This window comes from Emys orbicularis, chromosome 2 (assembly GCF_028017835.1).
Source record: "Emys orbicularis isolate rEmyOrb1 chromosome 2, rEmyOrb1.hap1, whole genome shotgun sequence".
Lineage (NCBI taxonomy): Eukaryota > Metazoa > Chordata > Testudines > Emydidae > Emys > Emys orbicularis.
This window is the reverse complement of record NC_088684.1, coordinates 55,306,499-55,321,422: the sequence shown is the minus strand read 5'-3', so window position 1 is coordinate 55,321,422 and position 14,924 is coordinate 55,306,499.

The following is a 14,924-nucleotide window of genomic DNA, read 5'->3' as shown; positions in this document are numbered from 1 at the left end:
ATGGATGAGAATTGAGGTGGTTTTGTTGATTGCAAGGGTTTAATGTTGCATTTCAGAATCTGATGTGGTTTAGCCTCCCTTCCATTAACTGGAAAACCCCTGAGGTTTTACAATTATTTCTTAAAGATAATACATTTAAGATTGCATTGGTAGGCTGAAGAAAAGTCATAAAGGCAAGAAGGGAAGCCCTTAATAACTCTTGAGATTCAGACATGTTCAGCAGTTAGATTGGCTCTGACTTCACCAAGGGTCGACAATGTGTCATTTCCATGAAGCCAAATTGCCCTCTGCCTATATGATATTAATGTGCAAATCAATATTTCAGGGATTAAATTTCCCTTCTTCATTTTTTATGGTTTCTACCTCAATAAGTCTCAAGTCTATTAGAAGAGGCTGGATGATTTAAAATCTTTCACTGCAGAATGACTTGTCGTAGCCTTGTTTCACAGACCGTTTTTGGATTTTCGTTATAAAAGACCAAAGGCATTCCAAAGAAGTTGATAGTCAATGTAGGGACATGCTCAGTATTGTAAACCCCTTGTTCGATTAAGAGCTAAAAAGGTATTGAAAATATAATATATATGTTTATATAATATATATACAGTCTATTGCTTTAAAAATATTATGCTAATCACCTATTGATTTATTTCAAAATCAATTGAAGCTCCTTTCTTATTAGTGATTTGTTCAGCATTCTTCAGCTTTGTTGTTAATTTTCTTAAACATCATGCATGAATTAATCTGCTGTGAGAATGTGTTTGGGGTTTTGGTTTAAGAATATTTAAAAACAGACATTTTTGCCTTTTTAATCTAAGTGGTGTGAACAGTCTAGTATAGTTAAAAGAACCAGGGCTGTTTTTTCTGTATTTAGGGTTCAGCATTGTTTTAATGAAGCAAAGGGGCCTTTTACAAATATTTTATGATTTCTAAATAGATGTTTATCAGCAACATTTATTAAGAATGTCCTTTTGAATATTCACGATCAGTTAAAAATTAAAATGGAGATATCTGATCTGAAAGGAAACAATACTTGACAGAAAATTTAGGTCAAAATATGAGGTTGTGACTTTATCACATAATCTTGGGAAGGCCCTACTGTCTATCATTTGGTGTTGTTTTATAGTCTTAGACCATCTGGACCAAGTTCCGCACAGCTGCATGAATTTCATATGTGATAGAACATTTTTTCCATTCAGTGTGAAATGTTCCTTCCTAAAAACGTACACCAGACTCGCTTAATTTAGTCTGCTAAAAGAAATGCACATGAAAAAGGACAAAAGGCTCTTTAATCTCTGCAAGCTGTTTGTTTTTCTTCAAGATTCCTGTCTATTTGAGTTTGAAAAGTCATGTTTATTGAGGAGATGATTCTGAGGTGTGACATTAAAATAATATATGATTTTTGTGCTAGTTTCTGCTCTCCTAGTTAATTTGCACAACTACTTTTTATGCCTGTCAAAACAGAGAGTTAATCTATTCTTATTTACAATTAATCTCAATAAAATTAATCTTAACTACGCCTTAGTCAGTGGCTTAAAATATCTAATTATATTCAATTAACTGCTGTCATAGTAATTAACATTGCTTAATTGTCTCTGCATATATTTATGTAAAGCTCATTAGTTACTGCTTGCTCTTTTTTTCCTTTGCTCACTTCCATTTTTGTTGCTGTCAGAGCACTGACATCAAACCCTCTCTAGGTTTTGACAATTCTGATCTTTAAGGATCTGACTATGCCAGTGAGGACAAACGATTTTGTAACATTTTATTTGGGTAAATATTAATGTTTTCATATGCAAAGAGATACTAGTGCTGGGCTTTAAAGTACCTCCAACCCCCCCTCTCCCTCCACCCCACCCCAGCTCAGACAAAAATATTTTCTAGCCTTGTTGATAGAAATATGAGAAGCCAGGTTAAGCTTTGTGTTTATAAATGAAGAGCCTTTCTGCATCTGCCTTGGGGCTGTACCCACAAGGCAGAGCTTTCCTGCTCCAAAATCATTCAAAGGGTTAAAGACTTGGCCAGGGTTCAAACTGAAAAGCGCCCAGGGAAAGTGCATGTGAATATGTACAAGTTTCATGTAATTAGTGCTTAATTATATTAACATATGCAAATTGTCAATTTAGGAGCTTGTTGAGCTGGCAAAGATCAGCCAGGCACAATTGCTGTATTGTTCTGAAACAATAATGGATCTCAAGTTGGATTGTGGAAACACATAACTAGCTATCTAATTTAACTCATACCATGGTGAAATTTCATTAGTCTCCATGGAGACTGGTTTAATTGTGCTGACTAATGTTCTGGGCTGCAGAATGTCCTAAAAAGAAAGCGTTGTTTGCCTAATCCACCTTACAATGACACTTGTTTGTACATGTTTCCCTTGTGTGAGAATTTGCATATGCAAATAAATAGTTTCTCTGCATCATTTGTCATGGCTGTTCATTACCCATGAAGAGGACATTGTTACTAGGCTGTTACTGAGTCTCCCAAGACAGGATAGTGTCAACCAGTCCAGCCACATTCTTTCATAATTTGTTTCTGATTAATAGACCAGAGTGAGGCTCATTCTATTCAGGCCTCTGCAAAGGGAAGGTCAGTTCTGTCACTGAAAAGAGTTTCCGCAGCAACTGAAGTTTTTCTCTCCCTCCCCTGCCCCCTTTTTCTTTAGCTAACATAATCATATTTCAAATAATGTATTCTTGCTCTAAGGAATACCTCCACTAATAATCTCTAGTTTCCTAAAGCAAAAGAGAGGAAAATAAAGGAGATTCTGGTATTGGAATATTAATCCTGTTTTTGACAGAAAGGTAAACTGATATAATTGCTTTTCAGTCGAAGGAATGGGGGTTTATACAAGTGTGAAAGCATCGGAAAAGGATTAGCATTTTTTTGCATAATGAAAAGCTCTGTTGAATAGGGCACTGAATGGTTGACTGAATGACTAAGATGAAAGGAAGATGAAAATGCAGGCTCCTCTTTCTTTATGCCTATGCTCAGCTCTCCCTAAAGTTATGTTTGTCCAAGACTTTAGAAAACAAGCAGAAGCTCAGATTTCAGCAACTTTATAAGATGCCCTGAGTTTCCATCATCATGTGAAGTAATATGTATGATAATAGTGCAGCTAGAGGATGATAAACACAGGTTTGTATGTAGAAGAGTTCCAGGAACATGACAGGCTAACCAAATATTGACTATTGGGTATCAAGGATTCTCAGTACTTTGCCTGGGGGGAGGGGGTGGGAGGTGGGGAGTTATTCTAAAAGTTTCCAATGGAAATTATGCATCAGTACAGAATAATAGTCTAATCAAGTTTGTTATTCATGCAAGCAGCATTTAGTTAATACCTGTTTTAATTAATTAACTATTTATCTTTGGAAAAAGTTATGAATTCTGATTTTGTTAAGTGGTTAAGTGGTCTATAAGCCTTTATGGGGAAAAATACTCTCCTATTCAGTACTTAACATGGACACATCTAATTTAAATAGAAATTAGTATATGCACATAATGAACAGTATTTTGGCACAATTGTATCAATATATTTTAACTTTTTAATACACTTACAGTAGGTTCCCATATCACTAAAGGCCTGACCCTACTCTCATCAAAGTTACAGATTAAAGTCAATGTGGGTTTTAAGAGAGTAGAATCAGGCCTTATGTTAGGGCTGTAACTGGTTAGCTGTTGACAATGTGATCGGTGCTCATAGTTATATTCTCTCAACAGTAATTAGTGCAGTTAAAATACCTTAAGGGTTGAGACAGTTTTGAAAGTGGGAATTGGTTCTTTTTGTACATATGTAAATCGATTGCAGTGTAGATGATTATTTATATATATGTATTTAAATAATTATTAATTTAGTGGCACTATAGAAAAGTGTTGGTAGACTCTACCATATATTATCTTTGTTTGTTTGCTCTTGTTAGTTTGCAGAACTTGCATTTGTACATGCTTGCCAGTTCAATGCTGTACTTGACTGGATAATATTTAAACGGCTAGATTCACATTTAAGAATTCAGAAGTAAAAGTGAATGAATGAAGTAAGGTTGCCAATTCAGTATGGAATTATTTGCAGCCAGAAGCGTTTGATCTTAATTAGATCACAAAGATTCCTTACTTTTTAGATGAAGTTGAAGAAATTCTATATGGTTTTGGAAACTTTTATTGCTAACTTTATGAAATTCCTTAAAACCTCTGTTAAATGAAGAAGAAATCTACATAAAGGATGTTCTTTCAAATTGAGATGGGCTTATTGATGTATTTCCTTAAGAAAAATGTGTTAATTTAAAAAATAAATTCATTTGTATTTTAAAATATTGTTAACCAAGCATCATGTGTTGTAACTGGCAATTTTCCAGCCACTGTAGAATTGGATAACACATGGATTAATGGTAACTTATGTGATGTCTGCTTTCTTACTGAATGGGTAGAAAACCAGAGTATTTCAGATACTTTCTAAAATCCAGAAATCTCAGTAAGATGCAAAGTAGCATATGTTTATGTGAACAGATGGATAGGTGTGAGAAATTAAGACAGACACTTATTTCTTGGTAACTGTTCTAGGTTCATCATTGGTAAAACAATATTCGTTGTGGTATTCATATTTGTTGATAAGATTCAGAATCAATCCTACAGTCCTTACTCAGGCAAAACTCCTCCCTTCTTTTGCTCAAGTAAAGTCTTCAGGATTTGGTCTTTAACATGGGTGTTCTGTAATTCCTTCCTTGTTTAATAGTTACACTTCAATGCCGCTATGCCAGGACTCTTATTTATAATTCCTGTTTTTCCAAGGTTCACAATGTGGCTAGAAAAGTTTGCACTAGGCTGGAATTTCAAATGCAAGGTCCTGTCTATGACTGACTTTTTCTTTTTAAACAATATTTTTTAAGGAATGGTTTAACCAAGTTTTATGAGTGAAATAAAAGCCGACCATGTTAAGACACTCTTTTATATGTTCACATTACTCAAAGCCACCTTTGAGTTTAAAAAATGACATTTAGAAAGTGATTTGTCTATAATATAGTTTATTTGCTTTTGGTAATTTTGAGAACAATTTTAAACCCACCTAGAAACTGGGATTTTTTTGCAAACAGATTTAGCGCATGTTTGTGGCTGTCAAGCTGACCTGATAGGCTGTACCAGCTCCTAAGTAGGTGTTCTAGTCTTTTAGGTCAATAGTTCACCAACTAAAGACTATATATACAAGGTAGACCATGGGATCTCTGAAAACACACATTTACCACACAGACTGTAGTGGGTCTGCAGTGCAAGTAATGCACATACTATGCTATGTAAGACACACATCTAAGGATGTATTTAAATAGGCAAATGCTCTGCCTTTAAAACAAAGAAAGACTTACAAAGTGTCTGTATTGACTGAAGCCTAACTCATCTTAAATAGACAAAAATCAAGTGTCTGATTCTCCTTCCTTACACCAATGTAAATCAGGAATAATTCAACTGAAGTCAGTGGAATTACATTGGTGTAAAACACTGGTGTGCAAATGGTGTAAATGAGAGGCGCATCAGGCCCATAATCTCCAGTCAAAAATACTCATGTTAAATCCTGTATAAAAGATGTTGTCTTTTTGTAAAGAAGTTTTAGTAGAACATTTTCTGTGTCTGAAGAAGCAAAACATAAGGTGACATGCTCTAGGTGAGGTTTTATGGAGGGGTTGGTGGTGGCTGATTCTTCTCTGCAACCAGGTAATAGCAGAGTTGTGAGTCTGGAAGCAAAGGTTGTTGAAGGCCTGCTCCTCCCAATTTGACACTGAGGCTTCCTCATAGAGCATCTCCCCTAATCTGAGGTCACCTGTCACTAGCAGCTCCCCACAATATGACATTTTGGTGAAATAAATGGGGTTACTCTAGATTTACAATATTTGCTATAGGTTTACAGATCAGAATCTTCTTCAGTTTAAGAAGACAAGAGCACACTTCCTCCCGCCTCCCACTTGGAGAGAAAAGCTTCCATAGTGTGAGACAGCAAAGGCCCCAAAGCAACTTTCCCAAGGAGACAAGAAGGCTCCTCAAGCTTCCCAAGTTTTATACAAAGGTCTCCACACAGAGCAAAGTTCCCTGTGTGAGGCGCCATAGCCAAACCACTACAAAGTGCAGTTTCTCCCTATTTCAAGCACATTGGTCCTTACTCCTGCTTTCAGATGCTAAGGGTCCCCATGAAAAGCAGCTCTTTATAGAGTACCACCCTCATGTTCTTCACCCTTCTCCTCACCCTCTGAGTAATGGGAAAATGTTTGTTTGTTTAACAGGAAGTGGAATATAGATTTTGTTCTCAATTTGTAAGATTTAGGGTATAAATAAGAAAATGCTTTAGCATTTATAAAATAAAGTTAATGACTGACATTTATATAGCAAATGTCACCCCCAAATCCCTGAAACTATTATAAACTGATTACAAGAAACCACTTCCTCCATCACTGGGACGCAGCCGTCTCTAGGGTGGAAAGTGTCACACAGTACACAAACAGCAGCCCACAACTATGCCACACAATGACTTGGGAAAGAAAGTTAAGAATGCTTTATCCCACAAAAACAACTAGGTCATTGTAGTTAGATAAAATGTAATTTTCCAACTGGTAATCAGTGCATCAGGGCAAACATTCCAGCTCTGGTGGAAAGTGTCACTGGATATTTGATAGTCACAGGTGGTCAGGGCCTTGGATTTGTATCTCTTCTGAAAGAGGGATCCTCCAGCATTACAGTAGCTTCTAGTTTGGAATTAGGGCCTGATCCAAAGCCCAGTGAAGTCAGTGTGAGTAGAGACTCACAGTGACTTCTATGGGCTTTTGGATTGGGCCCTTTGAGGGAGAAATGCCATTTACGGAATCATCAACAGCACTATGTTTTCTTTGGAAGTCTCCATGCTGATTGGGCCCAGCTGGGGTTAGCTTATGAGATCACAGCCCAAGGTGGTATGGTTGCAACTTCTCTTGAATAGGTGGAAGAGCACCAAGATAAAAAGGAGTCTAAATGTCATTTTATAAATAGCTGTGACTGAGAGCATAACAATGGCTTGGCTATTATAGAGTAGATTGAATCTCATTGGAGGTGACACGTCCAAAATAAAGGAAAAGAAATTAAAAATTGTGGGTTTAATTGCATGTTGAAACCCTGTCCCCTAAACAAACAGTTGTTCCTATGTATAACAGCATGGGTCTGGTATATGTGGGCGTTATTGTTATATGTGCTGTAATACCTATGTCCTAGCTGAAATGGCATGAGTTAATGATAATGTGTTCAGAGTGGAGTTTTTGGGCTCAAACTCTGAATTTACTGTCTCATGTCCATTTGTTTCACAACCTAAGGGTTATTTAAAAATAGTTTTCTAAGGATGTTTGAATTTATCTAAACAAATTTAATAGCAGGAATTTGTAAATATTTCTTATTTTACTTCTTGCCATACAAACACAGTGTGTTAGTTCTCAGTATTGTAGTTACTTGACAGGATATTAACAATTGGAAAAATATATTAGAAACCTTTTAGGTTTGTTTAAATATATGTAATTTAAACAAATGCAGAACTCTTTAATGGTTTGTCTGGGAATTATTTAGACTGACCTGTGTAATAATATTTTTATTAGCTGTAATTTGTTTTCTAGGGAGAAAAGGGTGTTTTTAAAGTTGTGTGTTAACATGCAGGCTTGGCATTGAAATGGGACAGTCCCTGAATATGCATTTCTAAGAAGGTGGGACAACAGTTACCTAAAAGGTGAAGACTTGAGAAAAAATGGGGAGAGTCATTTCTTTCCTGAAATGAAGCAGGGTGCAGATTAGGAACCATTAAGATTTGCCAGGAGTTGCTGGTCATAGGAGCCTGTTTAAGTGCTCACTGTCAACAAGGAAATCATGGGCAGCACTTAAAGTGGCTCACCTCTGATTTATTCATAAACCTCACACGAGCACTTGGCTTTGTTCTTGCGCTGGTAAGGGGGAACTGATGCCAATAAGAACAGGAATAAAGAGCTTCTTGCATGGTCCAAAAGTGAATAGCACTTTACCTCAAAGCATGACCTCCATTCCCAAGATCTGTTGTGTTACAGTTGACTCCGTCTAGATGTGTGTGTGTATTCTCAGATGAATTGCTAGAAGAGGTTACGACCAAATATATACTTTGTAAACCCTGTAGCTGTAACAAGAACTATGTAACTGGAACTTAGATTCTAACTTAAGAGGAAGATTGCAGTATTAATACTGAATTGAAAGATTTCCTCTTCAAACAGCATTTAGTGTTAGTGTTGTTACTGAAAGTCAGAAAACTGATTCAAGTGAAAAATCTTATTTGTACACCACTATACTCTTTAAAAGATTCATTTGAAAATGCATGTTGATGGTACAGAAAAATATGTGAAGTAGTTTTGAGACAAAGAAATTGGCTTACTTATTTATTAGTCATGTTTGATTGCTGTTGGTTTATTTATGTCTCTCTAAAAATGGCAAGTAGTGCTAGCAGTCCACCATGGGGGAAGGGACCTTTTGAAGACGGTCAACTGGCATGTTTGCACTAGGGCAGAGGTTGAGTACAGTTTCTTAAATCCCCAGAGAAACATTTAGTTAATGCTAGCCTTTTTCTGATCCTGTCTGAGTCTGGTTTGCTTTTTGCTTTTAATGAAGTTTATGTGTTGTTACTTTAGGGTTCAGATGTTTTTAAAATGTACTTGCATTTTCATAACAAATTAAACAAAAGGAGTCATATTGGAAGATAGTGATGAGAGCTAATGATATGTCTTTAGATAAAGCAGTCCTCGTGTGCAATCTGATCACAGCCATCAGCTCATTTGTCATGGCTGAAGTGAAAATGTCAGGACCAATGAGTGTATGAGTGCTGAAGGGGGCGAAAGGGCTTTTGGAGACACTTTTGTGCTGGGAGTGGGCCATAGCTTAGATTCAGCTCTAGGGAAATACTGGGATTAGCCAACTCTGTGCACAAATCCCTAGCATAACAGAATTAGTTGGGAAAATGAGGTTTGTTAGGGGAAAAAAATCTACAGAATTGCTCTAGGCTGCAGCCCAATAACTATGCAAAACAGTGAGGCTTTTTATTAAAATAATTTTAGTGATGTGAATTTACACACATTCCAGCACAAGCCATAATTGGTAGGCAACGTTACAACAAAGCCCATTTTAATGTATTTTACGTACGTATATGTGTCTAATTTTATACAGTTATCATAGTATTAAAATAAATGTGATCTTAAAAATCTGAACTAAAGGTTTTTCAAAACTGACAGGGAAATCAGATTTTTTTTTTAACATTCAGTAAAAATTATAGAAGAAAATACAGTAGAACTAAATGTAGCTCATTGAAATACCAGCCAATGCTGATGAAATCTTATCGAAGATAGGGTTAGAAGGGACGACAAGGATCACCTAGTCTAACTCCCTGCCAAGATGTAGGATTGTTGCATTGTTTAGTTCAGACAAAAAATAAGATGCTCAAACTCCTCACAGTAGCATTTCCTCACTCTGAAAGTTTAATTCACACCACAGATAATTGGCATACTGGATCAGAACCGAGGTCTGTTAGTATCCTGTCTCTGACAGTGGCCAGTGCCAGATGCTTCAGAGGAAGGTGCAAGAAACCCCAGTAGTCGGATGTGAGATAATTTGCTGAACATACCAGGTCTCATCCTGGCCTCTGATAGATAGAGATTGGCTTAAGCCTTGAAGAGATGAGGTTTGGGGCTGGGAATGGACGGCAGGGGATGGACCTCTTGATGAATACCTGTTCTGTTCCTTCCCTCTGGGGCACCTGGCATTGGACACTGTCAGAAGACAGAATACTGGGCTAGATGGACCTTTGGTCTGACCAACTATGGCCGTTCTTATGTAATATCCCTTTCAACATTTTTGTTAACATTAGTATGGTAACTCTGGATATTCTTGTTATCCATATAAATGTCCAATCCCTTTTTGACTCTTGTTCAGTTCTTGGTCTCAGTGATGTCCTGTGGCTATGAGTTCCAAATATCCAGCATTGTATAAAAAAGAATTTCCTTCTATCAGTTTTGAATTTGACATCTTTTAATTTAATGGTCTGTCCCCCGGTTCTTATATTACTACAATCCCTTTTTCCATACTGGGACCTCCTCCCTTTTAACGTATGGGAAAGACAAGGGAAAGCCTTCTGTCACCTGTTTACAACCCCCAGGTTGAGAACACCTTAACAGAAATGAAGCTTTCACTTGCCAGGCCCATCCAGCTGATGCCAAGATAGGGAGGTGGCTCAGATGGTCATGTCCCTGCATCTTTCTGGGCTGGTAGGAGCCAGCCATCTTCCTTTTATTTCTGAATTGGCTAGTGGGCAGAGTATGCTCAGGAATTGTCTGAGTGTTAGGTGTGTTCAAACACCAGTCCTCCTGGCTTGTTTCTGGGTGCCTCAGGCAAAGCATGGAGGTGGCTGGCCTGAAGAGAGTATTTGACCCTTCTCCTAGCATTTCACCAGTCTTGGAATAGCAGTTGTGAGGCATTGGTTGTGTCTTCACTTCAGGGGACTCAGGATTCTTGCTGATTTGCACAGGGTTGAGAGAAATTTTTTCCTCATAGCATGGTAGTGCTGGTGCTGGGAGTTTTTCACTTTCCTCTCATATATTTAGCTGGTGTCAACAGTAAAGGCTAGATGTTAGTGATATACTGCTACTGAACTTGGTCGTGCTTGCCATCAGATCACCCTATCACCGGTGGGCGAATACTTTTCACAAAATCAAACTTTTCAGTCAATATCTGACCTATCGTTCCTCGTCCTCAAAGGAAACCTGCAGAACACCTTCAAAAGACGAGCTTGTGAACTTAAATTCATAACTCTGCTAGATGCTAAAAAATCATAGTGTCAACAGAGACACTGGTTTTATGGCTCATTACAACAATTTTACTCCTGGGGGAATTCTGAATCACTGCACATATGCAGAATTCATATGCCACGCAGATTTTTTTTCTCAGCAGAAAATCCATTCTGCCAAGAAGTGCTGCAGTTACACCTTTCACCCAGCAGGGGCCACTGTGGCACCAGAACAGAGAGCAGCTGCTCCCAGGCGGGAGTAGCAAGCTACAGATAGGGAAGAGAAGAGGCTGGGTTCCTCACAGCACCCTGTCCATGGGGCCAGGTCAGGAGGCATGGGATATGTGGGGGACAGACAACATGGGGCTGCTGGGGGAGGGTCACAGACTGGGGTTCAGAAGGGCTAGTGGGGGGGGACAGACTGGGGTAGGGGCTGAATGAGAGTGGGGGTACAAGGACACATGGGGACAAGAGGAAGGGGCTGAGTGGGGGTGCAGGGACATGGGGAAGAGGGTGCAGGGACACATGGGTATGGCATATGGGGGGCACAGGGACACATTGGACAGGGGCAGATGGGCCCGACTGAATGAGAGAGGCTAGGGGTCAGCCAGGATCTGTATGAGACCCCCTAACAAACCTCCTCCCCCAAAGAAACAAACTGTTCCATACTTTTCCCACCCACACCCAACAACCCTCCAAGTTCATACCCAGGCTCTTTCCCAGCAATTACTTCCCCCTCCCTCAGCTCCTCCATTACCCCTAGCTCCCCCAACCTTTTGCATTGCTTCTGAGGGAAATACGTGTCTGTATTGTAGTTTACATTAATTATTACTTAAAGTTCTGGATTAATATGTCTAGTAAGGAATCTATTTGTCGGAAGCATTTCTTGAATCTTTTTTGTTGTCTGTATTGTTGCAGACATAATTGCTGACAGGTATTTTGAAATAAATTACCAAAATAATTGAAACTGGTGTGATTATATTGTATTATTTTGACAAATAATATATGCAGAATTTAGCAAAATTTTAAAATATTGTGCATAGGATTTTTAATTTTTTGACACAGAATTCCCCTAGGAATAAACAATTTGTAACCTACCAACCCTCCTTTGTCCTATGACTGCAGAGGTGTTAATTGCCCACTTCATTTTAAGTGGTTTCTTGTAACGTGTTAAAGCTTAACAATCAACCCTCCTTGTATTTAGCTGTGATACTCTGGTTTACCTTTTCCAAGACCTGAAGAGCTTTGTGAAGCTTGAAAGCTTGTCTCTTTCACCAACGGAAGTTGGTCCAATAAGAGACACTCACCTTGTCTCCATTGTATCATGGTTGAGTTTGAGGCCTTGGCAGCAGGGCTGTGATGTGGTGGAGAGAGGCTTCGGCATTTAGTGTATTTGGAGTTATTAGTAATTATGTATTTCACAATTTGTTAAGCATATTCCACTGGGAGGGAAAGTGCGTGATCTGATTCTTAATCCCTTTCCCCGCCAAATCCATGAGTTTAGGAGTAGGCAGGGCTAAAACACATGCTGACTGCAGGGGGTGGAGAGAAATGGGTGTGCAGAAGAGCCTTAGGCTCTGGCTCAGATACCAGGTAATTGTCTCGCGTTAACCCAGTCTTCTTTGGAGTGGGTTTACAGCTAGCACATGAAACTCCCCTTTGTGGTCACAGGCTTCAGGCCTTCACAGAGATATGAATGTGGCCCCAGGGACTAAAGATACCAGGTAACCTTGAGATTGTTGTAGAAATTTGTAATAAAGTTGCAGCCACTGGCCTTTAAACCCCAAACACTTCTCTGCTTGTTTACGGGTGTCACTGTGAGTGGCAGCAGCAAAGTAATTTATTTGATCTAACTAGTACTTATCTTTGTTAGAAGTTGTCTACAGATTTCTTCCATTTCATGTACAGTGAATTGTCCTCTTTCAGATAATGTACTTGTACAACCTTTTTTTGTTTAATTCTATTGATTTACAGTGTTAAAGTGAAATATCTGATACCTGTTTCCTGCCCTTCAAGTATATATAGTCAAAGAGGGCTGATTAGGTTCTCCCCTCCCCCCACGAGCCCTTTAGCTATTTTAAATGTATAATTATCATTGCATGTAATTTGATAGCTGCACTAATTGCTGCCAACCATTGTCTGTTTGCACTTAATGCTGAAACCTGATCAACATCCTGCTTTGGTTGATGTTTAGTGGTAAACTTTAATTAACTCTTATTGCATTGAAGAAGAGCTCAGTCTCAGTGCTAACTAATCATTTACCTTCATTATGTCCTGACAGCTCCACTTGTTCCTGGTACTAATAGATACACCAGTCAGTAAATAAACCTGCAAACCTTCATTCATGCCTTGAAGTTGTTCCACATTGATATTTTGTTGCTTAAAGTATAAGATAACTGGGTAAAGATAATTATTTCAGTTAGTTTTGTATCTCTGGTTTTCCAGACACCAATCTCAAATTGCCTTTTTCATGCCAGACAATTTCATTTTAATAGTAACTGTAGATTTAAGATAACATTATTCCTTCAACATGGTTCCTATAGACATGCATCTTTTGAATCAATACAATTAAGCTTGTCTCCTGTTGGAATTCTTATAATTATTTTTCCTGAAATACTTTTCCTGTAATGATATTGAAGTTAAAGTAATCAGGTTACTGGCAGATCATGTAAAATTCAACTCAAAATTGCTGGCTGCTTGATTTTAATTTGTCTGACATCAAGTTTGTTTGAAAAGGGATAATATGTGGTTAAACCAAGGAGCTTATAATTATGGTTGACATTTGTTTGTTTATAATGAAATCTAATTAAAGTTCATACATTTTAAAACACAAAAGTTAATTACTGAATTGCTCACTTCACTTATGCACAGCAGTCAAATTAACTTGCAGTGTAAAAAATGACGAAAGACTCTGCATAATAAATAAAATGCCCAGTTGATCTTGGATATCCACAACAAATTAGCCACTATTTTATTCTAGAAATTAATCTGCCTTATTACTGACTATACTATTTTAAAAAACCAAATGACCCTCTATTTTCATTGACCATGTTGATTTTACTATGAAATAATATTTAAATATTTTAATACTGTAAGGAACACTATACATTTTCTTTTGAGAATGCATCATTAGAAGTATCTTATGTTCTGTTTCTAAAATGTACTCTAAAACCTATCCTATAGTCTATTCCTTCATCAAGACTCTTTCTGAAATCATCTGAAGTTAGAGTATTGCTAAGAGAATTGGAATGCTAGCATGAATACCTGGCTTGTGATTACTTCTATAAAGATAATTACAGCATTGTTAGCCTGCAAGCAAAGGGCTTGTAGGCCTTTGATTTTTGTTTAAAAAAAAAATGAACCATAACATTTATTGCAAAGTTTGTTGTCAGATGATAGAGACAGGCTGGATATCTGGAACCACAGTGCCTTCATAATTATTAATATTTTTAGTTTTGTCTTAAATTTTGAATTTGCTAAGAAGGTGTGTGCATGTTGCAGCAATAACACTTGTCTGTGAATAAAAACTAAATATTTATGATAATTCACACACTTTAAAAGACTATTCCATTGTACACTGTTCTTTAAAGTCCCCTGTATCATATTTTTTCAAAGTCAGAAACCAGTGGTAAATTTCATGAAACAAGAAACACGTCTGTAATTTTTTAAGCTTGTTAAAATAAACTATTAATTTCCCAGTGTTTGTGAGCAGGTGAGAGATATTAGCGGTGTGATTTTAGTGAAGACAATTAGGATTAATATTCTAACTAGTTCTATATAATGTACTTGTGTGTGATTTTAAAATAATATATAATGTAAATTAACTTTGCAGTTAAAGAGATTAAATTGTGAAGGATTTACAGATTGGGAGTATTGACATATGGATAAACACAGTAAATATGATTTATTAATTCCTAAAATGATTAATGCAGTAAATTTATTTCAAAGAAAAAACCCAAATGGATTCCATAGTTAAGGTTTATGTTTAGCAAGATTATTAATTTGAATTTCCAAATCTAATAGGGATTTTGGGGGGTGAAAAGGGAATACATGGGGACTCTTTTCATTAATGATGTGCTTGTAAAAGTGAGTACTTTATATAACTTTTCGTAGTTTATATTGTGTGCATTATGAT